This window comes from Dermacentor andersoni, chromosome 1, assembly GCF_023375885.2.
Source record: "Dermacentor andersoni chromosome 1, qqDerAnde1_hic_scaffold, whole genome shotgun sequence".
NCBI classification, from domain to species: Eukaryota; Metazoa; Arthropoda; class Arachnida; order Ixodida; family Ixodidae; genus Dermacentor; species Dermacentor andersoni.
Genome location: NC_092814.1, coordinates 25448734 through 25474107, shown reverse-complemented (window position 1 = coordinate 25474107; position 25374 = coordinate 25448734). Strand labels below are relative to the sequence as shown.

The window sequence follows — 25374 nt, the reverse complement described above, 5'->3', positions numbered from 1 at the left end:
CGCGCAAAAAATGCACTTATCTGATAAAGGCACAACACCTGTCAAACAAATGCAACGATAAACGAAGTTACCGCCTGTGTTCATTGTAGCGGAACTTGTAGCTGTGTGAACTTGTAAATGAGCACTACGAACGGGGGAAAGAGAAAACAAAAAAAAGCGTCCTTTCGCAAACCTGTTTCAAGGATGCTTTTGTAAATTCACTACATGAATGCGCCTTTTTTACTTTCCTGCGATGCTCTCGGCTGCACGCCGCTGGAAACGTTTTAGAACGGTGCCGGGGCTTTTGCCTCGTAATTTGTGTGCCTGCGATCACGTTGAGTGTGCGTTTCCTGGGTCGCAATTAATTATTAATGGATTCTCCAGGCCAGCACGCCGTACCTGGTAGGTATAAGCAGCACTCGCCGACTAATGGAGGCCTGAGCCGCTAACTGGGCACCGAAAACTCGGCGATTTCAGCCATCGTGGAATCTGTCGCCACTCATTTGTGCACTTGCAGTTCGCTTTTTTATTCCTTTTACCCACTCTCTAGACATTTAGTACATTCGATTCAAGAAGCCGTAGAACGCAGCTTTCCATGTCGGATAACCAATTCACCAAAGCAGTTATTTGTTTACATCGGCGTGTACGGCCACAGCTCGTCATTAGCTTCAATAATGTAGAAACAGCGCATGGTTGATATGAAGTAATGTCAAAAAGCTGCGAACCACACATATCTGCACATATGTGCCACGTCGTTTCACCCTGAGACCCTCAGCGGCCGGGCCTCTTCAGCAACGGCGACCATGAACCACACGGGCCGTTATTACTCGCTTTTCTTTAACTTAACAATTCTTACAGTTTAAGCGTTCCATAAGGTAGTGCTAGGAGAAACTGCTCCCACATAGGCACGCATTTATAGGGCGTGTACTTCTGTCGCGAAGACGCGGATGCCATCGCTGACACCATTGGCATAACTGGGCGAAATAGTTTAGACTGCACCCTCACTTGTTTCCCGTTTGACGAAGAGGTAAACAGTTCATCTATAGAATTGAGAAATATGTCAGCATAACAGCACGTACAAGCCCGCCCATCAACGCAGTTGTATTTCATTCAGGAGACGCACCCCAGCGAACGCGACTAGCAGCCTTCGGGAACGGTGACGTACAGCCACGTTGGCACTGCGCTTTCTCGCCTCTCGTCGCTTATTGTGTGTGCAGCGTAAGAAGTGAACAGTGTCAAGGCCAGAAAAATATTACAAAAGCAGCTTCTTTCGACCTTTAGTTTGTGGGGATTTGGGGAATTCGACGGGCGCCATTGCGTTGGCGCATTTCACCTGTTTCTGCAATCCTTAAGCCTGACGGTCTCCTCGCTCCGAACCAGTTGTCGGCGGTGGCGCTCCACTCGCGATGGTTCGCGGTGAGGGCGGAGCTATGACGTCACGAAGCGGCTACTGGTGGCTACTGTTGTGACGGTAGCGTGTCTCTTTCTCCTGGCGCTCCCCGCAGCTCCCAAGTCGCTGCAACCTTGGCCGAGGCGGGGGCATGGCCCCTGTCACTCCTCCTCCTGCAGCAGGGGCTACGCCATGTTGACCGCCTCCACCATGGACCAGACGGCAGTGCCCTGCTCTCCCGACTGCGCTCGCGGCCCCATTCACAGATGGGCAGACTCTGTGGGCTGTACGAGGAGGTGATCGGGAGGCCTCCAGCGAACAACGCACAGCTGCCTACTCCGCAGAGACCACCCATACCCATCACCACAGAGCTGCCTGGCGTTTCCAAACGGCGCTCCTCGACTTGTGCCCTTCAACAGACGGCTGCCTCCCTCCTGCATGAGGACCACGGAGGAAACCTGCAGATCTACGTTGACGGCTCGGTGATGCCAGACACAGGCTCGTCGACTGCGGCCTGCGTGGTGCCCGCTTTGCGGAAGAGCAAGCAGTGTCGCCTCCCCGACCATGCGACGTCAACAGCGGCAGAGGTAGCAGGCCTTCACCTGGCTGTGGACTTACTCGCAGAGGAGCTGCCGGTGACCCCAGTGACCATCTACTGCGACTCCAAGGCGGCACTTCTCAGCCTGCAGAGGCCAGAAAGGGCCAGCCTCGGAGTTTCCCTGCTCTCGACAAGGCTGATGGCGCTCCAGGAGGCGGGCTGCTCAGTGTCCCTGCACTGGCTTCCAGCCCACGTAGGAATACCGGGCAACGAGGAAGCAGATGCACTGGCAAAGCGTGCCCACCACTGCGTGGTCCCGCCCAGCCTGGCTGTGTCAGCCAATGATTTCACAAGCCACAGGCTTCGGCGCCATCTGCTGGCCTGCCATCCGGACAAGCGGACGTCCTTGGGCCGCCCTCCGCGACCACTTCCACAGCGCGGCCTCGCACGCAGGGAGACCTCCCTCCTTCTGCGACTGAGGATTGGCTGCTGTTGGACGGGTGCTCGCCGCCACCGTCATGGCCTCATCGCCTCTCCAGCCTGTGCCTCCTGTGGGGAGCCCGAGACCCTGGAGCACCTCCTGCTGGCCTGCCCTGCTTACCTACAGCAGCGTGACCGTCTCCTGCAGGAGTTCCGACGCCTGGGGCTTCCTTCTGCACGGCAGGAAGACATCCTCTTCCCTGGTCGTAGCGAGCTACCAGCCCTCCTAAGTGTCGTCGAGTACCTCGACTCGTCGGGGCTCTCGGCGAGACTCTAGGATTTTCTGCAAAGACGGATAGCCTCACGGCTATCCAAACCACTACAGGCTACTCGACCTGCCCCAATCATCTGGCTCCTGCTGGATCACCGCCCCCTGGCCTTTCACCCGATCACCACTCCTACCGGACCCAATGGGCCCTTCCTGCCGGACTGCTCAGCCGCTGCCCATGGCGTCACTTTAACCCTCTACTCTCCTATCTCCTTTGCTCCCACTCTCACCCCCCCCCCCCACCCCTGTTGACGCTGAGCCGTGCTCCCGCAAGGGCTGCAGAAAACAGCGCCAACCTTTCCTTCTCCCTTCAAGAACCACTTCTCTCCCTCTCTCTCTCTTCTCCTTGGGAATGCGCCGGGTACGTACACGGTTCCTCTCGTCCGCCGACACCTTTGTGACTCGGACTTGAGCCAGCAGCTGCGGGAACCTCTTCGTGTGACGTGACGAGTGTCCACACACCGGGAAAGGCGCGCGAGGCATGCCGGTCTCGCCTGTTGGCAGCCAAGAGCGTACGCTCGGCTCAATCGTCACCGCGCCGGACCTTCGGGTGACAACGTCAGCTACACCAGCTCTTCGGATCTGTCAAATATTGACAGTTATGATTCTGACGAATTCAATAGCCCCGAATCGCCGTTCGCATTCGACTCGCCACCACGAGAGCCAGCGCCCATGCGGTACATATCGTGCTGCAACATGAAGACCAAGGGTAGCCCTAACCACTGATTTTATACGTGCTGCTTGCTATTTTAGGTGTTTTACCCCTTTTCAGGGAAGCGTTTCGCATGCTCACTGTAAGATGGAGCACGACTTTGTGCATTTGTATCCCGCAAGAACGCGACTGACACTCCAAAGCAACGACCGGTGCATTTGTTTACATCGGCACGTACAGCGACTGCTCCTCGTTCGCTTGAGATATAATGCTAGCCGCTCGTCAGCGACATCAATTAATGTCAGAACATATCAAAACAGGCAGATTTTGTGCATGTAAGCACCCTTGCATCACTCTGAATCGCACTGATATGAGCGACCACACATCTTCGAAAAGCGAGCGCGAGACCGTAGTACGGGAGCATTGTTGTGGCTGCCTACTTATCATTCTTCGTATTATTTTCATGTACACAATATGTTCCGTAAAGTGGACATAGATAAGGACTTTCCGCGTATGATCGTTCATTTAGAGAACGCCTAGTTTACTCGCGGAAACGCCGATACCAGTATGGACACCGTTGGCAGCGGAACGAGGCGGTTGTTTACGCTGCTGTATCGAGGGGCCTGCGCTTGCTGCCAATTTGGGATACGAGGCAAGCAGTGCACCTCAAAAGCTGAATAACGAGTCTGCATGACAATACGTAAAAATACACCCATATTCGTAGACGCATTTAATTTAGGGAAGTGCCGGAAAGTGCGGCGGGCAGCTTTCCGTCGAAAACATACACGGCAACGTACCGGTGTCGATACTGCTCCGTGTCGTCGCTTCTAGCTTTTTGTGTGCACTGTACGAAATGAGAAATGGTTTATTTCCAATCCGTATGGTCAAAACTGAACTACAGGAGGAGTTTTCTTCATCCTGATGGCTTAATTAGCTTCATGTCAGTTGCTCCGGTCCGCCAGCAGCAGACGCATGAACTACGCGACTGTGACATATAGGCGTAACCTCGGCTGAACACGATCAGCATTGGCTCAGACTGTGTGTGCTGATAGCGAGGGCTGAAGTTCGTGCAGCCTACGTCTTCAGGGAACGCAACTTCTCGCGACAGCAACTTCTCACGCCATGCACCAGCTAACGATCGTCGATTCTTCGACTCTTTCGTCACTGTCGTCTGCATAATCCCGGCAAGCTCTGCATGGAACACTCCTGACGTCATACACAATGTGGCTTGTAACTGAGGAGGAGGCAAGGTAGGGTGTCCGAGGCAATTAATTAAATTCATTTGTAAAATAACTGTGCAACTCTCAAACCTGCTTTTCTGAGGACATGACGGAAGTGTTCAGAGAAACGTACTCAGCGAATTTCATCGACATCCGTTGACATCGAAAAATCGCCGGAGTTGCCGTTTAAACGTGGAGGTGCAGTGGTGCGGCAAGCACGTTTTCGGCGCTGCACCGACACGGAACTATAGCGGCGTAGTTGCGACGCGCTACACACATGAGCGCTACAGGAGCGTTTGCAGCAGTGCGCGTCTGCGCGCATCCCGAATCGCTCTAACCTCTCCGAGAATAGTCATGCGCGCGCGTACCCTTACAAAATACTGAACGACCATTTCGTCAGGGCAGGGCGCATGCGCCGTACCCTGTTGCAGCTATGCGAGACGAGCTGCCATTCCTTACCTACGCCGTATTTCTCCTCCTCTACAGCCTGCTGCTCTGCATGACCTCTGCGCAGGAGCTGCGTCAACTCCTCAGACTTCACTGCCTCCGCCTCACGGACTCATGCCCGTGGTCTGTTCGAGTGCTCCTGACCCGCCTCTCTGCCCCCGTTCTGCCGCCAGTGATGCCTGTCACCACGGGATGCATAGATGCCATTCCTCCAACTGCCCCACGAGGACTTGCATGACTGTATGGTCGCAGTCTGCTTCGGCACAGCGAATCACTTTGTGTATCCACGCGTCCACTAAATTCATTCCTCCGTGTGGCTCAAACCTTCCCTCCCGGCTGCTTAAAGCGTCGTGAGAAGGCTGCACTTATAAGGAAGTGCGTAGTCACCGCTTTGATACTGACAACTTGGACCGCCCTTGCACAAGAGCTTGTCTCTTTCACACCGCTCCAGCCACGGCGGCCACAGTGGAGCACACACTGGGAAAATGCCTTCTGTCGACTCGAGTCCCCAATATGAGAAGCCTGGGCGAATAACCGAGACGATCACCTCACCTCCAACCACGGACGCACGGCCCCTTCATACCGGCCCGGTTTGAAATTCATTCAGGTGACCTTTTTGTTTTCTTTCCAATTTATGCGAGAAGGCGTGCTGGAACAACGTAAGAAAAAGACTGAAACAGTGAAGAATACCGATAAAACAACGGCAGACAAGCTAATCCTTGATCGACTCTGTTCCGTTCGCGATACAAAGAGGCCCAAAACAGTCAGGCTCGCCGAGATTCTTCATAATAGACTGTCACGGTGTTCGCGAGTGAAGTTATGCGCCGGAAACAAACGACGCTCCACACGCGCTTCGTCATGTCGTATGAGACAGCGCTCAGACGCTGGTGAGGCGACCTCTATACGCGCTGCCTAAAACCACTTCAATTTCGAAAAGCAAACGACGACTGCCAACTGGGCGCGAGGACCGCCGGTACTTCCTTCTGCGCCACTGCTTGCTCTGGCCTTTGACCTATTCGGACATATTTTGCCAGCGCATGTGTTCAGAGAACCTTCTCTAATCTTTCTATTCCTTCTCGCTCCTGTGCAGGGTAAACGACCGGACACTCGTTTCCATTAACATTACTACTTATTGTCTCTGTTGGCTCTTTCTGGAGCGCGAGTGTGCAGACGGAGCCGTGGAAGACGGCTCTGTGGCAGAGAGCGCGGACCAATCTGATTCTGCCACTGGAATTTAGCGTAAGTAAACCGTAGTTGATTGAGCCATATGTGAAGTGCGCCTTGGCACCATCATCATCACTAGCCCTAATCTAATAGTAATGACAAAATGTACAAGCCGTGTTGTGAAATAAATAGTAGCAGAACTCGATAAGAAAGCATAATGCGAAATATTTATTTATTTATTTATTTTACCTCAAAGGTGCCTAAACGGGGCATCACATGAGGGGTGGGCACATATTAAAAAAATATGCGCTCTGACTAAAAAGAAACAAATTCTGGGGTTTTACGAGCCAAAACCACGAGTTGATTATGAGGCACGCCGTAATGAGCCACTCCGGATTAATTAGAAAATTAAATTTTTGTGTTTTACGCGCCAAACCACGATTTCATTATGAGGCACGCCGTAGTGGGGACTCCGGAAATTTGGACCGCCTGGGGTTCTTTAACCTGCACCTAAATCAAAGTACACGGGTGTTTTCGCCCCCATCGAAATGCGGCCGCCATGGCCGGGATTTGGTCCCACAACCACACGTGCTTAGCAGCCCAACACCATAGCCACTAAGCAACCACGGCGGGTTCTGATTAATTTCGACCCCCTGAGGTTTCGACCCAATGCACGGCACACGGGCGTTTTTGGCGTTTCACCCCCATCGAAATGCGGCCGGGATTCAATCCTGCGCCCTCGTACTTTAGTAGCGCAGCGCCGCTACGCCACCACGGCAGGTGCGCTGACCAAAGACAGCTGACAAAAGCGTGCACGGTGTCGTCCGCGTTCCACCAGCCTGGCGACGTCTCCGTAACCTTGACGCGCTGCGCCGAGCTTAATTCCCTCCGCATCACCGAACCGAGCATCATAGGCCACGGCTCCAGCACAGACTCGTCCGTCTACAAGGCGGCTGTGGCCAACGCCTCGCGTATTCGAAACCGTGCACGCACGCTGGAATGACGCCACAGTGCGCAGGCATTCTCGTAACGAAGACGTGAAGCCCGAGTTCATAGACGATCCGGTACTCGAATATCACGTGTTTCAGAAAGGCCAACGGTACACGCAAGTTGCAGGCATCATGAAATTCCATGGCAGCGAAGTTTCTATTCGAGTCCACGCATGCAAGACCGTGGCTACAGTGGGACTGTTTGCGGAAGACTGTAATTACTCATTCTTAACCGGAATTCACGAGATAACGTCGTAAAGTCGTAGCCGTAAGATAGATTATAAACAGTTGCATTAATACATGATCTAAAAGGGCTAAAAACAACGCAAGAACGACCACAGACAGAAGACGAAACACGCACCACAGGCGCTGACTGACAACTGATGGCTTATTGCGGGGGAGCAATAAACCTTCCGTGCGTCGTCGTTTTTGCGCTGTTTTCAGCCCTTTTACATCATGCTTAACCAACTATCCCAACGTTGCACGCTTATTCACTCATACGGCTTAGAGCTGGGTGCACTGGCACGAATTCATAGCTGCACGAAAGACGGGACAGTAAAAAAGATAGAACGAGCTCAAGTTCTTCTTCACGCTTTATTTGTATTTCGTTTGTCGCGTAGTTGGTAGTATTGGTTCTTTTCCAAGCTGGTTTCGAACTGCCGTTACCGACGCTCAAGCCGCGGCGGCCGCATGCATGCATCACCTTTTCGCCCTCGCAGTTTCTCACACGAGGCGGCTTTGTGCGAGAGATCCGCCAAGAATCACAGCCGCTGTCAGCGATAGTTCCGCCTTCAGATGAACCGCCGCCTTTCACAACGAACACCGCGACAGACTGAAGCGCTGTTCACAGACAATGCCTTCCAGCGCCAGCAACGATTCGCGAGAATGGCTGGCAGCGAACGACCGAACCAGCGCCTTGCGACACTGCGCGCAGGGCATGCATGCGGTGCGTGTCAGCCACTCGGCATTCCTCGGCGCCTGAATGGCGGTTGCTGTGCAACGCGCGTCCGGGCAGACCCAGTCGAGGGCGTTCACCTACGACGTGACGCAGAACGCAGGGCGAAAAAGTGATCGTTCCTGCTTCAAGATGGGAGCACTGCTAGCACACTCTGCGGTGTTCACCGCTAAAACGGGGCGTCCTGTTTGTTTTTAGGTTTCTTTATTTATCTTTGAGCTTTTATTTATTTATTTACTTGGGGGGGGGGGGGGGGGCAAGATTCGCGTCTTGCGTTAGTTCACGAAAAACTGCACGAACTTTGTCCAATTAACTTATGACAGGTGTGAAGGAACATACCTCAAGAGCTGCACATGCACCTAGCCGGTATTCCTCGCTTCTCACGAAACTTTAAGGGAGCGACAACCAATTCTCGTGATACCCACTTTTTTACTGCAAGGGAAAAGCTTACCGGTCAGAGTGTCTAATCATCAAGTGGTAACGTGGAAATTATCATAGAACACTTTTTATCAGAATTTTTCCTTCTGTAGTGATAATGTAGTCGTTCACCGGAAGCATGCTGGAAACAGTGATAGGTGAGCGCGATAGCGATTATACGTGGGCAATGGTGAGAAGCAGATGACAAGTGCGACCGTAGCTGTGAGAAAGCATTATTTTCTTTATGAAGCCGATGTTGCTGCGATTCATGTTTTCCAAAGTGTTAAATTATTTCTACAACAATAACTACGTGTTTTCGTGGTTCCCTGTCCAACTGCTGTGGTCACTGACCACTCAAGAGCGTTTTTCTTTTCTTTTTTTCTTTTTTAGCCAAGCCAACTTAGGTCCGTTCTCTTTTTGTTCTCTTTAAATGACGAGATAGAGCGCCTTCATTTGGATATTTCATTCTAGGTCGTATACGACCATTGATGTGTTGTAGTTTTTCTCCTGTTTTCTTTATTATTATTTTATTTCTCTTGTCTTGGGGCATATTCCACATTTTCTTGTATCCGTCATTCTTTACTTTCACGTCTCGCCTTGTTTCTTCATAAGTACTTTCGTTTGTTTCCTGCTCTTCTCCTGTAACAGAGGTTTCCTTTCTTTCTTTTTTTCCCTTTTCTTTGCGCATACGTGACGCTTGTGTCCGCCTTGAATTTCAATTCGTCTGCATCGCCACAGCACGGGCGCACCAATAGGCTGACCATCAAGCGGAACAAATCCGTTACGCACCAATCCGACATTTACTGTGCCGCCGATGAAAACGTGAAATGGCAGCGCCATGCGCCTCGTAGCTGAAGCACATAAATAGCAAGCTCCGCGGTAGTAGCATATATGCCAAATTGCTTTTATATCTGCTTGCGCATACTGTAAATTGCAGAACTGAACATCCCTGATTGCCTTTGCTGATGACGCACATGGGGCGCGATCGGAGATATTTTGTTCGATACGCGTTCTGTTCAGTTGCTGCAACGTCACAAAGTTGCAGTATGCAAAATTTGTGACAGCGGGGCGGAGAGAGCAGCCAATCAGGAAGCGGTGACCTCCCCGGAAGTTTACTTCCGTCGTTTGTCGTCTGCTTGCAGACAGTATACTACAAAACGAAATGTTTCTCGTCTTCCAAATGAATGAAATCGTTACCTAAAAAAACGTATTTTATCTTCTCAAGCCCAAACACGTTTTCAAATAGTAGTACGTGTCACTACTGCAATTTATAACTATTAGGTTCTTTGCGTCGTCCCTAGGTGGTGTCGCGCACAGCGAGAAGAAAAAAGAAAAAGAAAACGACGGGAGGAGTGGCGCACTTTTCAAGGGGCAGCGACAACATTCCAGTGGCTCGCTGGCACCAATTATGTTGTCGATTTATCTGTACAACCAACGAATTATTTGTTTCGAGAAACAAAAACGACGCCGGAATTCACTTTCTGCCATTTCTTCAAACGCGTTTCGCACCGCCACCCGCTCTCCTCCTTCCTCTAGAAACGCCAGCGCAACAACAAAAGTTCCCAACGGAAGCGCCATTTTCTCGAATTAAACTATGGATTGGATTCAAACGTGCTATTCCGCAGCCGAAAGAAAGCCGAAAAGGCCGCCTGTTGGATCCAATCCAATCCACCAGACGCGCCATGCGAAGCCGTATGATCGCTCCAAACTTCTCAACTCCCGTCGCGTTCGAACGAAATGCTCGGTGGGCGGATGATTGACAGGAGCGTGTCGTCATTTTGACGTCACCAAAAACGGGGCGGCGCCCCGCGGCTGGCGACGTCGGCGCGGAGTAGGCCAATCGCGCGCGCCGGTAACCGAACGAACGCGCCGAACAACCATCTCCGATCGCACCCATGTGTTGTTTTAATAATGCTGCGAACTAAGCACAATTAAGGCAGAGCTGCCTGCTAAGAATGATATGGCATACGGCGTTCGACCATGGGTTCGACTGCCAATCAAATATAACATTATAATTTTTTTAAACAAATACAACCATATTAAAAGCCCACATATCGTTTCCTTGAATGTTTCCAGGATCGTTTCCTTGAGGCGCTCATACGGGTTTTCACGCAAAGGCTGGGCGAGGACGTCGGTGAGGCCGTTGACTACTTCGGGTGATAGTGACGCGATCACTTTGTGGTACAGCGTCGTCGGCGAAGTGATCCGGTGCAGGGGGAATTGCGCTTCGGCCTGTAGAAACCACATCTGGGGATTGTGCGCCCAAAAGGGTGGTAGCTGAAATCGCGCCTCGGCGACATCGGGGAGGCGAGGGCTTGGCACAGCGAGGGCTTGATGTGCATCATTGTTTCCAGGTTCGGTCATGTTGCACTCCTAAGTCACCACTGCGGAGAGCTAAAGAAAGAACGACCGACGCATAAGCTGAATAGCTGATCACTGGAGCCTACGCCCCACTACATTATATCCCTCGTTGTTCTAGCTGTGGCCGCCACCTGACATCGTCGCAGATCCTGGCGCTACAGACGTAATAAAAAGTTTGCAGATATAATCATATCTAGCAATACGGGTCAAACAGGCGGCTCATATACCACATATATATAGTACTCTCCTTATATGTTACGGCGTGGTCCGCATGAACAGTTGGTATTCGAAATGACAAAGGCCATACACCACCTGACTGAGAAAGGACGCGAAATAATTTTTCATTGGCTACCAAATCACTGTGGTATCATCGGCAATGAACGTGCCGATCAAGCTGCTCGTTCAGCTCATCTATAAGACAACCACCTATGGATCCTGCTGTCTATAGGAGAGATGCTGCAAGGAAACATGCTCCACCTACTTGCACGCCAATGCACTACATCAGAAGGAAATGAACCACATTTTATGCACGCCCGTTTATACCCCCTGGATCCAACCTTAAGCCTCCGACTTCCACCAAGACTTCCGCGAAGAGGCACGACCCTTTTATCTAGGCTATGATTGGGCGTCGTGTTTACCAATGCCTATGCGTTCCGCATAAGGATGGCCGACACCGCAGCGTGTGGCGATTGCGGAGACGCTTCCCCCACCCGTAGAGCGCTGTGGAGGTGCCCTCGCATGAGATGCAGTAACGGCGCTGTACTTTTCTCTTCCCATTTTCTATTAAAATCACTCACACGCAAGTGATTCGTCCTGCTCTTTGCCAGTGCCCGCAGTACAGTGTGCAGAGACAATCGCTTTCCGTCACGCTGAAGCAGTTGGACGACCAGAATTTGTCGGAAGGAAGAATTCTGAAACATCGACACGACTTAAAGCGCTTGTGCGCTTCTTGACATCGACCGGCCTGTGTGAACGCCTGTGATTGGAACGCCTTCTCTGGTACTTGTTCCTGATTTTTGTCTTGTTATTCGCTTTCTTGATTTGCCCTCTTTCTAACACCTACGTCCTCCAACCCAGCGCTTGGTAGCGAACCGGGAACTCGCCTCTGCTTAACCTCCCTGCCTCTCCATCTCTTTCCATATATGTGCATGTTAAAAATTGGGCAGATATGTCCAAATTGAGCAAATAGTCGCTTACATGCCATATATGGGCATACCTGCCCAATTTTCAGTATGTCCGGATTTTTCCAGACTAGTATGACATTTTCGTAAAGGACGGCACGGAGTGCGAGACTGCGGTTGCACAACCCAGAGCCGGCCTCTAACGCGGCAGCCGAGGAAGCACGACTCGAGTCAAGGCCCCGCCGTGAATTGGGACAAATGGAAGAATCCGACTCCCTTTCTCGCGTCGCACTACGAGGGGAGAACGCACGGCGCGCATCCTTTGTGTGCCGCGGCGCGGCCACAAAAGGAGCGGCCCCTCCTCGCCCCCCCCCCCCCCCCCCCCCCAACAAATTCCGCTTCCTGCAATCGCTGCTGCGATCAGCAGTAGCACTGGCGTGCAGTTGGTCCCAACCCGACGTGGGAAACCCTTCACGCTGTATGCGCGAGCCTCGATGTCGGAGAAAGCCCAAGAGACAAGAGTGTTTTAGGCGTTCTTACGCTCCGCTCAGCAGCGGAGCGCGCATGCGCATGCGCCCTCCGCTTAGCCGCAAGCCGGCTAGCGGAGCGACAAATACAGTCCGCCTGAGCGGAGCGTGCTGCACAGGGCGCTCGCTGGCGTTGGCTAGCGTTGGCGTCAAAAAGGATTGGATTGGACGCAAAAGCAAGCTCGCTGGCTATCACGTGGCGTTCCCCAAGACGGCGCTTTATTTTCCACTGCATAAAATGGACCGGTAACGCATTACAAGCGCGCGTCTAGATACTTCGTGGACAAATAAGTTATATACATATTTGTTTTACTTTATAAAAGTGATCAATGGGTGTTTTTATTTTCTTTAATTACCCTGAATGTGGCCAGAGGGCGCTGCACCTACGAAAGGTCAACTTCGCTACGCTACCATAGCTACGCTAAACGTAAACGTGGAAATCGCCCGCCGGTGCGCTGTGGCTCAGCGGGGCAACTCGGAGCGGAGCGGACCGTAAAAACACCTATTGCGCTGAGGCGCTGGCTGCACAGCAGTGCACTAGTGATCACTTTAGGCGGCGGGAACCAAACCAATATCCTTTCGGCCATCAGAGCATCATGTTTCGCAAAGTTCGCCGCGCAGAGTAACCTCAGTCCATCACATTGGGTGTCACCACAATGTCCAATTCTGTGCGATGAGCTCTACAATATCGCCAGCCTCCAAGTGGCATCCACAAGAGCTGTGCGATCACGCTGTTCACGTCGAAAGCCTGATTATGCAGCGATTACAGATCCATCTCTCTGCACTATCCGCGAAAACCTACCCTCCTCTACTTATGGAGTCATTGAACCTGTTGCCCAACACGGCTGCCTCGTTTTTAACTGCAGTAGCGGCATTCGAGTGAATGGTACGGCGCTTTGCTGTCATGCTCAACGGTACATCATCATCATCATCATCATCATCAGCCTGGTTACGCCCACCACCGGGCAAAGGCCTCTCCCATACTTCTCCAACTGCCCCGGTCATGTACTAATTGTGGCCATATTGTCCCTGCAAACTTCTTAATCTCATCCGCCCACCTAACTTTCTGCCGCCCTCTGCTACGCTTCCCTTCCCTTGGAATCCAGTCCGTAACCCTTAATGACCATCGGTTATCTTCCCTCCTCATTACATGTCCTGCCCATGCCCATTTCTTTTTCTTGATTTCAACTAAGATATCATTAACTCGCGTTTGTTCCCTCACCCAATCTGCTCTTTTCTTATCCCTTACGTTACACCTATCATTCTTCTTTCCATAGCTCGTTGCGTCGTTCTCAATTTCAGTAGAACGCTTTTCGTAAGCCTCCAGGTTTCTGCCCCGTACGTGAGTACTGGCAAGACACAGCTGTTTCACACTTTTCTCTTGAGGGATAATGGCAACCTGCTGTTCATGATCTCAGAATGCCTGCCAAACGCACCCCAGCCCATTCTTATTCTTCTGATTATTTTAGTCTCATGATCCGGATCCGCAGTCACTAACTGTCCTAAGTAGATGTATTCCCTTACCACTTCCAGTGCCTCGCTACCTATCGTAAACTGCTGTTCTCTTCCGAGACTGTTAAACATTACTTTAGTTTTCTGTAGATTAATTTTCAGACCCACCCTTCTGCTTTGCCTCTCCAGGTCAGTGAGCATGCATTGCAATTGGTCTCCTGAGTTACTAAGCAAGGCAATATCAGCGAATCGCAAGCTACTTTCTCCATTACCTCTTATCACCAATTCTTCCCAATCCAGGTCTCTGAATACCTCCTCAAACACGCTGTGAATAGCATTGGAGAGATCGTATCTGCCTGCCTGACGCCTTTCTTTATTGGGATTTTGTTGCTTTCTTTATGGAGGACTACGGTGGCTGTGGAGCCGCTATAGATATCTTTCAGTATTTTTACGTACGGCTCGTCTACACCCTGATTCCGCAGTGCCTCCATGACTGCTGAGGTTTCGACTGAATCAAACGCTTTTTCGTAATCAATGAAAGCTATATATAAGGGTTGGTTATATTCCGCACATTTCTCTATCACCTGATTGATAGTGTGAATATGGTCTATTGTTGAGTAGCCTTTACGGAATCCTGCCTGGTCCTTTGGTTGACGGAAGTCTAAGGTGTTCCTGATTCTATTTGCAATTACCTTAGTAAATACTTTGTAGGTAACGGACAGTAAGCTGATCGGTCTATAAGTTTTCAAGTCTTTGGCGTCCCCTTTCTTATGGATTAGGATTATGTTAGCGTTCTTTCAAGATTCCGGTACGCTAGAATTCATGAGGCGTTGCGTATACAGAGTGGCCAGTTTTTCTAGAACAATCTGCCCACCATCCTTCAACAAATCTGCAGTTACCTGATCTTCCCCAGCTGCCTTCCCCCTTTGCATAGCTCCCAAGGCTTTCTTTAATTCTTCCGGCGTTACTTGCGGGATTTCAAATTCCTCTAGATTATTCTCTCTTCCATATCGTCGTGGATGCCACTGGTACTGTATAAATCTCTATAGAACTCCTCAGCCACTTGAACGATCTCATCCATAATGATATTGCCGGCTTTGTCTCTTAGCGCATACATCTGATTCTTGCCTATTCCTAGTTTCTTTTTTACTGCTTTTAGGCTTCCTCCGTTCCTAAGAGCATGTTCAATTCTATCGATATTATACTTCCTTATGTCAGCTGTCTTACGCTTGTTGATTAACTTCGAAAGTTCTGCCAGTTCTATTCTAGCTGTAGGGTAAGAGGCTTTCATACAATGGCGTTTCTTGATCAGATCTTTCGTCTCTTGCGATAGCTTAGTGGTATCCTGTCTAACGGAGTTGCCACCAACTTCTATTGCAGACTCCTTAATGATGCCCATAAGATTGTCGTTCATTGCTTCAACACTAAGGTCCTCTTCCTGTGTTAAAGCCGAATACCTGTTCTGTAGCTTGACCCGGAATTCCTCTATTTTCCCTCTAACCGCTAACTCATTGATCGGCTTCTTATGTACCAGTTTCTTCTGTTCCCTCCTCAACTCTAGGCTAATTCGAGTACTTACCATCCTATGGCCACTGCAGCGCACCTTGCCGAGCACGTCCACATCTTGTATGATGCCAGGGTTAGCGCAGAGTATAAAGTCTATTTCATTTCTAGTCTGGTCATTCGGGCTCCTCCGCGTCCACTTTCGGCTATCCCGCTTGCGGAAGAAGGTATTCATTATCCGCATATTATTCTGTTCTGCAAAGTCTACTAATAACTCTCCCCTGCTATTCCTAGTGCCTATGCCATATTCGCACTCCCTCACCATAGCAGGATTGGCCACCCTGGTGCAGTACTTGGCCACAACCTCCCATATGAACACAACAATCAACGGTACAACTCACGCTCAAAAGAACAACAATTGGCCTGTAGACAGCAGAGTTACCGAGCTAGCAGAGTACTTAATTGCCGCTTATAAATTTTTTTGGAAGATCTTAGACATCTATGATCATATACGTGTCTGAGCTTACCGCAATGAATGTGTGACTGCTAAAGATTATAACTGTCATGCACGTTTCATTTTGTTATGAGTAGTTATACGTTAGTAGTTATGCGTGTTTGTCCAAGTCCACTCGTTTGAAAAACTTTTCACTTCCGAGCGTGTTTTCGGAGTCCTTGCAGTACTCGTCTACGGAAATTTGCATGTTTATGCTGGTTCTTGTGCCCTCCTGCGTTTGCGTAAGGAACGTCACGTGTGTTCTTGTTCTTATACTGTACTCCGTGTTTTCCAGTGCTTCCTTATATTTTTTTATTTTGCTTGCGCTACGACGAAGAACAGCTGGCTCTATCTCGGGGCGCGAACTTTTCTTCTAAATTCCCGTCATTAAAATATATATATATATATATATTGGTGCACGTTCACAGCAGAATGCACAAAGCATACAACCACCTGCAAGAAAATCACCAAATGGTACGACAGCGTGTCCTTTTCAGTGCCGCTCGTACTGCGGGCAGCAGATGCTCGACAAGTGTTACAGTGGATGTATAAGCCGCGTAAGTGTTCTCTACTCTGAAACAAGGCGCGCATAGGGCACACGCAGGCGTAGGTGAGAGTATCAAAAGGCGCGATTTAGTTGCCTTTTTGCTGTAATTTCCTTTTTGTTTTTGTGGACCATTTACGTTCCGCATAAATGTGTATTGTAGCTCTGCGAGAACTTTGTTGACCTTTCTCCGTCACTTATGTTCGAACATACAGCTATGTGTAGAGACACCCCCCTCCCACCCCCTTCAATGTTTCCTTCGTAATCGTAATGGCAATATTTCTCATACAGGGTGTTTCAGCGAACACTTTCAAAATTTTTGAAAGGTTACCTGTAGCAGATAGCTCAATTCTAGTTTATGAGCCGGTCTACTCGAAGCGGCGGACACTACTTGCACAAAAAATTGAAATGCAAAATTCACTAATTAGCAAGAATTCACTAATTAACGTTTTACCTAATTACATTATGGCCCATATTGCAATTTACAAATTCTAGCAGCGGACTTCGCAAGGCGTATCCACTGGGAACGAATTCTCAGGACGACACCACTTTCGAGATATAAATTGCCGAACTTTGCGGAGAAATGCATAGGCGTTCCAGTTACTTGTGTGCTACAGTGCATGAAACGACGTTTTGTTAACAAATTAACTGGAACGCCAATGCATTTCTCCGCAAAGTTCGGGAATTTATATCTCGAAACTGGTATCGTCCTGAAAATTTGTTCCAAGTGGATCCGCCTTGTTAACTCCGTGGCTAGAATTCGTAACTTGCAATATGAGCCATAACGTAATTAGTTAGAAACTTAATTAGTTATTTTTTATGAATTAGCCGATTTTGGATCTTAAGAAGTATTGTCCGCCGCTTCGAGTAGACCAGCTCATGAACTAAAATGGTGATATCTGCCACAGGCAACCTTTAAAGATTTTTTGGAAGTGTTCGCTGAAACACCCTGTATATGCGTACGTTGCACGCAGATCACTAAGCAGAACTCTAGTATACGGTCCCACAATTCCCCATCATATTGCAGAAGACGGTCAACGGTTGACATTTTCACAGAATCGACCTCTGCAACCTTTGTATTAGACGCCGTCGCAATGACGATTTGTGCGATATTTGGCTGCCGAAGAAGAAGTCAAACGAAGCACAGGAATGCACTCTGTCGAAAACAAACAAGTGAGACAGCACGAAGGAGGCGTCCAGGAAGCGTCCAGGTACTTGGCTTGCGCGGATCAACGTAATGAACTTGGAAACACAGAACAGCGTGCGTGCCTGAAGGCGCAACTGGTTGACAAGAGAAGTTAGCACCGTAACCAAGATAACTGGATGACAAGATGATTTTTAATGTCAACATGCTTGGCAGCTGGAAGTAGGCTCACTTTAACTGCGCCATTGACCGTAGCGACTGGGTGATGATATAGAGGGAAGCCGTCACATGTGGCAGTACCGAACCCGCGTCTGTCCCACAAGTTCACAATATAAGGCACCATCTTGAAGAATCCTTCTCTACCATGTCGTTTAAGCGCAACCAAAAGGCAAGATAAACAGTGCGAGCGATTTGTCACACGGTCGGACACAACAGCTCGCACCGCGACGACTGTGCTCTGCTAGCTCGCCAATGGCGGATGCATTACCGGAAATGACATAATATTAACTTTCTTTAACCATACGGTAAAAAGTAAACGCGAAGTAAAAAAAGTTAAGAACAAGAGGCGACCCATATCATGAGCGAAACATGTAGCCGATGAATGGACAGAGGTCTCGCGATAAACGAGCTGCAAGCGTTGACTTTTGGCCGCGACTTGTGTCATAAGGAATAGTTTGTCATGTGTGTATCGAGGAAGATGAAGTTGCACACCATCGCCGTTGTCTCCACTTGGAGTTGCAGCTGCTGACTGACTGTGTAGTGATTGCCTCTCGCCTGCTCAAGGCTGGCCATAAAAGCCCGAAAAACGACAGGTGCATTTTTTCCTTTGTACGCTCGTTAATTTCCGCGCATTCTGGTGTATCCGTAAAGCGGTGTGCTCTCGTGAGTGGGAGGAAACATTCAATGCACCAAAGAGGGGGCAATCACTGTTACAAGGCCCCTCCCCGCCTTGGACGGGGCGCGCCAATCAGCCGTGTCAGAGCTGCAGGCCAAAGGTGCCCCTTCTCTCCTCTGAGCACACCACGCGCGATGTCTCGCGGGTGGTCCGCGTTGCTTCGTAACGAGCCGCCAAGTGAACATGCCCTGACGATGCAGCAGTGAAAGCCACAGTTACCAGGCGTACATCGAAGTGGCACGTCCGCATTACAGAGCTTCATTCGAAATACGCAAAAAAAAAAAAACGCGAAACTGTGACATCATTGTCAATTATGAGGGTGATAAGGTAGTTCCTTTCGTAGAAAAATATGCGAAAGAGCAATCGAGGAAGGAACGGGGCTGTGGCAACGGGGCAAGACACGTGAAGCCAAAATTAGGGCGCCATGATTTAATTCACCTTCTACCGCATGCAGGCGTGGTTCCGGAATGATAGGCGTTCAAGTTGAGCAGCCCAGTACCCTTTTCCTTACAACGCCGAGCATATTGGCAAACCAAGGGAAACCAACGCAAAAACGATGCATTCTTGAAGTTTCCCCTCCCAGCTCACCTTGACCTCAGGGATTTGGACGACGTCTGCCTCGGCCTAGTCAAAGATAAAAATGTACTGCACTGCACTATAAAGGAAAGAACTTTCAAGAGTTTTCATCCAACCACAACGGCCAAAATATGAAAGGTACATTGTAATCCGTGACTTTACACCGGCGCTGGCGTTTCGGCGTGAAATTTAGAAAGTGGAACGTTGACCTTCGTTTTCTATTATAATAATCCACGTATTACCACTAAATTTACAAAAACAGTCTCCAAAGAACATTTATAAACGGATTAAGCGTCTCTCTTTAGTGTCCCGTCAGCAAAGCCTGCTCTGTACACATGTAATGTGTACCTTTAACGGTTCTCGTGTAACTTGAGAAGCATAACTTGAGAAACAATGGTATACGCAAGGGGGGGGGGGGGGGGGGGAATCACGCGCCTAAGACATCGCCATGCCATTGCCGTAGCACTTAGTTCCCATTATTCTCTTTCATTTATTATCGCGTTCACATTCATTTATTCCGATCGCAATTATATGGGCACTCCAGGCGAATTTTTGGACTCAGCGTCGCCGTGATGTTCCGTATGAAGTTCAATAGCGATAACACCATCGCCGCGCCCCGCATGCTGTATATGCGAGTGAAAGCACGCGAGGCTCACGGACTACGGCTTAGGTGGCCGGAGCGGCTGCGGGGCCACACCGGGGCGCTGCTATCTCGCTCTGCGCGCTGACGACGAGAGTGCTTCGAGTGACGCCAGACTTCGCCCTCACTTCACGCCAAGGAGGATATATAAAAATTGCTGGAGTGGAGAGAGCGCGCTCCGACTGAAGCCTCCGTCCGCCATCTTACCAGAGGCAGAAAGCGCGCTCGGCGCCGGCGGCACCGGCTCTCGCTGCTGTTTTCGTGAGTTGGTATGCAGTGCAATTTGATGTGAGGGGCATGTAAACACCATCGATTTGATTATGGTTGCCTCTTGCGTTGCCTACGGATGTGCGAACAGGCTGAAGAAGCGTTGTGGCCTCACGTTTCACCTGTAAGTACACGAGAACACGTTCATTGAGCCACTACGCTCGCGTTGCCGATGGATGTCAACTGATAAGTTGTGTGTGTGTGTGCGCAACGACTAATAGTCCTGGAATTGCCGACAGGTTTCCAAAAGATCCGGAGCTGCGGAGCCTGTGGGAGCGGGCTGTTCGCCGTGAAAGGTGGCATGCGAAAGATGGAGATCGCCTTTGCTGTGTGCATTTCGCGCCGGAGTGCTTCGACCGCACCGGACAGACAACACGACTGCGTGCGGATAGTGTTCCTTCTGTGTTCCCTGCGTTTCCGGAGCATCTACAGAAGCCCGTGAGTATGTTAGAACGTCGCGCGATGTATTTGTGGCGGTCTCGTTTTCGTTGAGAAGAAGTGACCGTGATAAGTCGGATAAAAATCAACACTGTGTGCCCTGCCAGCTGCAAAAGCGAGAAATGCGACTGAGTTTCTCGAGCTCATTAGACCGCGGATGTCGTTTTCAACTAATGTCATTAAATTTACCATTGTCACAGCTAATATTACCTTTGAATGACATTCTATGAAAATTACACCAAATTTGCCGTCTGGCAGGGTCGCCTCAGCTAAGCTGTAACCATGACATTGGATATAGAGACCGCTATTGCGCCTAGATTTTGCACAGCTTCAATTTTTTTTTTCATTTTCATAGGATAAAAAGTACGAAAACTGCTACTCATAACCGTAGGCTGCAGATGCGGCTCCAGTCTGCAAATCTGTTCAGTAAGCGCGCGTCGGTGGTGACGTAAAGAGATCTAATTAATATGCAAGCTCAGATGCTAAACAAAATAAACAGGCTAATGATTTGAAAAGATGCTTAAGCAAAATTTGAAAATAACATACATCCACCTTTATGAAGCAGTAAGTTTTGGTAGCAAACGAGGCATAGCTTTACTACTGCTCTTATTTTTCTCTGACTTGAGACTCATCAGATGTACATATGGCGTCTATTTCAGGTGAAATGGAAGCGTCCAGGCCGCAAGCATGAAGACTGGTTCCAGAAACTGGAGGACCACATCCTTGATCTTGATCCACTTGATAACCATATTTATATTTTTTGCAAGAAAATCGCTGAAGAATATATAAAAGTGAGAATACACCACATGACGAAAGAACGAAACTGTGAACTGATCAAAAACAAAGTGAGACCACTTTTGTCGAGGGTGATTATTTTCAATCACCAGTAGGGTGTTTGTCATGGTGTTCTTGACTGTAAGTGAGACTTTCTCCTTAATATCTGCTCATTTGAACTTCCTTCTGCGTATCAGTTGGCTGCTGGTTGATGGTAAATAAACGACTACAACTAGAACCACAGATTTGTATTCCTTTCTAAATGGGAGCAGCTGCATCAGCAAAGCGAAAAAGCGCGAGCGCAGCTGCATTACGCTTTTCTCCTTAATATTTGTACAGTTACACTGCCTTTTACATGCCAGTTCTGCTAGCTGATGGAAAATAAATGGATATAACTAGAACCACTCGTTTTTGTTGCTCTGTAAATGCGAGCAACGTCATCCGCAGCGCGGAAAAGCATGAGCGCGGCAGTGCTAAGCTTTTCTGCTTAATATTTGAACTGGCAAACTGCCTTGTACATGCCAGTCTCCCTCTGGTTGAAGAAAAATAGACGTTTAATACTAGAACCGCTCGTTAGCGTTGCTTTGTAAACGCGAAAAAGCGCGGCTGCGCTATGCTTTTCTCCTTAATATTTCAGCAGTTAAATAGCCTTCTTCACGCCAGTTGGCTGCTACAGTTGATGGGAGATAACCGTTTACAACCAGAAGCACTTGTTTTCATTGGTTTCTGAATGCTAGCGCCTTCATGAGCAGCGCGAAAAAGTAGAAGCGCGGACAGGCGCGGTTGCGCCGTTGCCTTTTGCCTCTGGTAAGATGGCCACCGGCCGTTCGGCGCGGCTTCACCCTTGCCCATAGGCGCGTATAGGCGGCTTCCACTCCAGCAAGCTTTATATATCCTCCTTGCTTCACGCGGGGCCTTGTCACGCTTGATAAATTTCTAGTGCGCCGTTCGGTTGCTCTGCTGCTGACGGTCGCGACGAAGGGTACCGTGCATTGCCGGTAGCCTAGCACATGGCGCTGTCGCACAGTAGCGGACGGCCGCGGGGCATCAAACCGCAGAACTGAGAAGGAACGACGACCCGTTATGATTGTTGTTTTGCTGATATTCTCCTTATCTTTCATATTAGTACATGCCGCCGGCGTCGACCGCCGCTCAATTTAGCCGCAATGGCGGCTACGGTGACGCGCGCACTTTCACACCAGCGCGATAAGTTACGTAATGGGGAAAGTTGGGCTATCGTGATTAATCATCATACCTTGCCGGTGAAGCAGCGCATTGACACGGACACAGTGAAGACACACAAGAAACGCAGACGACACACGCAGCGAGTGTCGTCTTGTGTGTTTTCGTTGTGTCCGTATCAGTGCGCTGCTTCACCGGCAAGGTAAGCGATAAGTTACAGGCGTCAAGATTTACTGCGTGTACGGTTTTTCTGTCGAGATTACTTCTCTGGCATTGTCTCCCGCAGTCGGTTTAATATTCATACTAGCGACGCCTCTTAAAACTGCTTTGATTAGCTACTACAATGCGTGGGCCGTTATGTAACTTTACAATAGTACCTTCAGGAAGAGATGAGTGGGAAGACGAATCGGAGAAACTAGTCAGTCGTGCAAGTTTATTCACGGAAGCATTCCATGGCTTGAAGGGGTCCTCAGTGCGATGAAAAGTTCCCTTCGACCGCGATGACTTGGCTTACTCGCCTTGACATCGAGTCATAGAGCGCCGCTTCGGACGTCCGCGCAGCGCTTCCCACTCTGTAACATATCGCGCCGGCATGAAAGACCGCGCGTCACCGTAGCCGCCATTGCGCCTATTTACGTGATGTTGCCTAAAATCGAGCAGCGGTGGACGCCGGCGGCATGCACTAATATGATAGATAAGGTGAATGTAAGCAAAACAATCAGAACGGGTCTTCGTTCCTTCTCAGTTCTGCGGTTTGATGCCGCGCGGCCGTCCGCTACTGTGCGACAGCGCCATGTGCTAGGCTACCGGCGATGCACGATCCCCTTCGTCGCGACCATCAGCAGCAGAGCAACCGAACGGAGCACTAGACATTTATCAAGCGTGATGAGGTACCGCGTGAGAGTGAGGGCGAAGTCTGGCGTCACTCGGGGCACTCTCGCCGTCAGCGCGCCGAGCGAGATAGCAGCGCCCCGGTGAGGTCCCGCAGCCGCTCCGGCCACCTAAGCCGTGGTCCGTTTACTTTTTTGGCCGATAGTACCTTTGTGTGTGCTGCTTTCTCGCCGCTGTTTTCGTTGAAGCGATAGACAGCACGAAGGTAACTTCGCTCGCTGCTGCTACCGCGCTTGCTCATGCCAGCGTTCTGACAGCGAGTGTCCGCGGTCATCGGTATGATGTGTTCATGTTGGCTTGTGCGCGCTGAAACAATCCTTGTTAATTCATTTAGAAAACGAATGTTCCCAAGTTTATACGGCTGGAAAATCTACTGTCCTTACTTCGTATAGCTGTCTACTAATTTGCTATCGCAATCGATGCCTCGGCTTTCGGGCGAAATTGCGACTTTTTTTTTATTTCTCTACGCCGCGTCGTGGACCACCTACGGCCTGCTCTCACATACATGGGCCTTTAAGTGGGCCGTCTTTAACTCCTTGGTAGAGCTAAAAACAAACAGGCATTGTCGCAGGAATCCACAAACGGCAAAATGTAATTTTTCATCTGCTTGGGTATATTAGTGGATAAATAATTCAACAAATCTATTGTTACGAAGGCAAGATCAAAGAGATTTACAAGATGAAAAGACGTTCCGAAACGAGCGGCACGGAAAAGCCAAATTCTGAGCGATTTACAGCCGAGTCCACGCGTTTCTCCATACATTTCTCGGCGAAACTATGATACACATGACGATCGCCTTAATTTAAACGACTGTGCCGGCACCTATTTTTGGCTTCAAAACACTCATGTAATTGTTATCGCGAACTCTTATCACTGTTTTCAAGACAGGCACATATTAAAAGATGCACATATCTACGTATATTATCTCTGTGCACAATTTAGTTTAAGCGCATAGGAAAGCATGACTACGTTTTCTTGAGCGCAGACGACCTGCTCGACGACTTTCCCGCTCAGCCGCCATCTTGTTTGAACAGCAAAGCAGCCTGCATCATTTTTTTTACTTGGATGCTGTCTTCGCGAAGGTGCCTTCGTTGAGTGCTTCGACAGAATTAGAACGAGACATAAGATGGCCGCTGTCCACTTAGCTGTCTACTTTGCCCTCTACGAGGAGACCTTGAACACAGCCCCTATTCGCAGCATACAACACGAACGATTCTATTCGATTGCGCACCACGTTATCTTGTAGATACGTGAGCGTACTGTAGCGCAGTGGGGAAAAAAAGCAGAAGGTTTATGAATGACGTCGCGGTATCCGAAACGCCGTTCGTGTAGGCTAAATTTTCACTTTTTTCCGTTGCTTTTAACAAAGCGAAATCCTGAGAGACATTGCACTGAGCCAACAGAGATGGCTAGTTTGGTTCAATGGTTTCGGGGCCTCCGGATAATAGACATCTTTCGGAAAGCGTCACTCGCGGCCCCTTCCGCTCATATGTCACGCGCTTAGGCACTGCACGAGACTGCGTAGCTTTCAAATGTTTCATACATGCGTCTTGCTGAGGCGCGACCGATGCCGTACCTGCAAAGCGACCAAGAAGCGGAACGCGCCCCGACGCTCAGCTCCATCTACTTTGTAGCGGAAGCACTCTACACGTTTCGCCGCCGCCACCACGAGCGTTTCGGATAAGCGGTTGTCTGCAAATTGCCAGCAAACGCCGGTCAGAGCGGAGCCGACGATAAACGCTCAGCTAAAGCTCCATTTATCCCGACTGTGTCTGGTGTTGCTTACCGCGCACCTGTATCTAAGAACAGTGCAGCGCGACTAGACGAGGACAGGGAAGAAATTGACACACGCGCAGTATGTGAATGTCTTCTCTATTGTCGTCCAGTCGTGCTGCACTGTGTTATCACGAATCCCAACCAACTAGTCCGCCAAAGTGTTTTATCTATAGGAATACAGGACGTATTTGCGCTCCACATCTGTGGAGAGGCGGAATCGCGTTAACTGAACCAGCGATCCTAGGCGCCAGAGAGAGAAATTATGCATAGAAAGGCAAGGAGGTTAAACAG

At 49.7% G+C, this 25374-nt stretch overlaps 1 protein-coding gene across 1 annotated transcript in view; it reads right to left on the bottom strand.

The window, feature by feature from the left end:
* sli (slit guidance ligand) overlaps positions 1 to 25374 on the bottom strand; it is a 434906-nt gene that overhangs the window by 351280 nt on the left and 58252 nt on the right. The gene's annotated exons all lie outside the window — the stretch shown is intronic.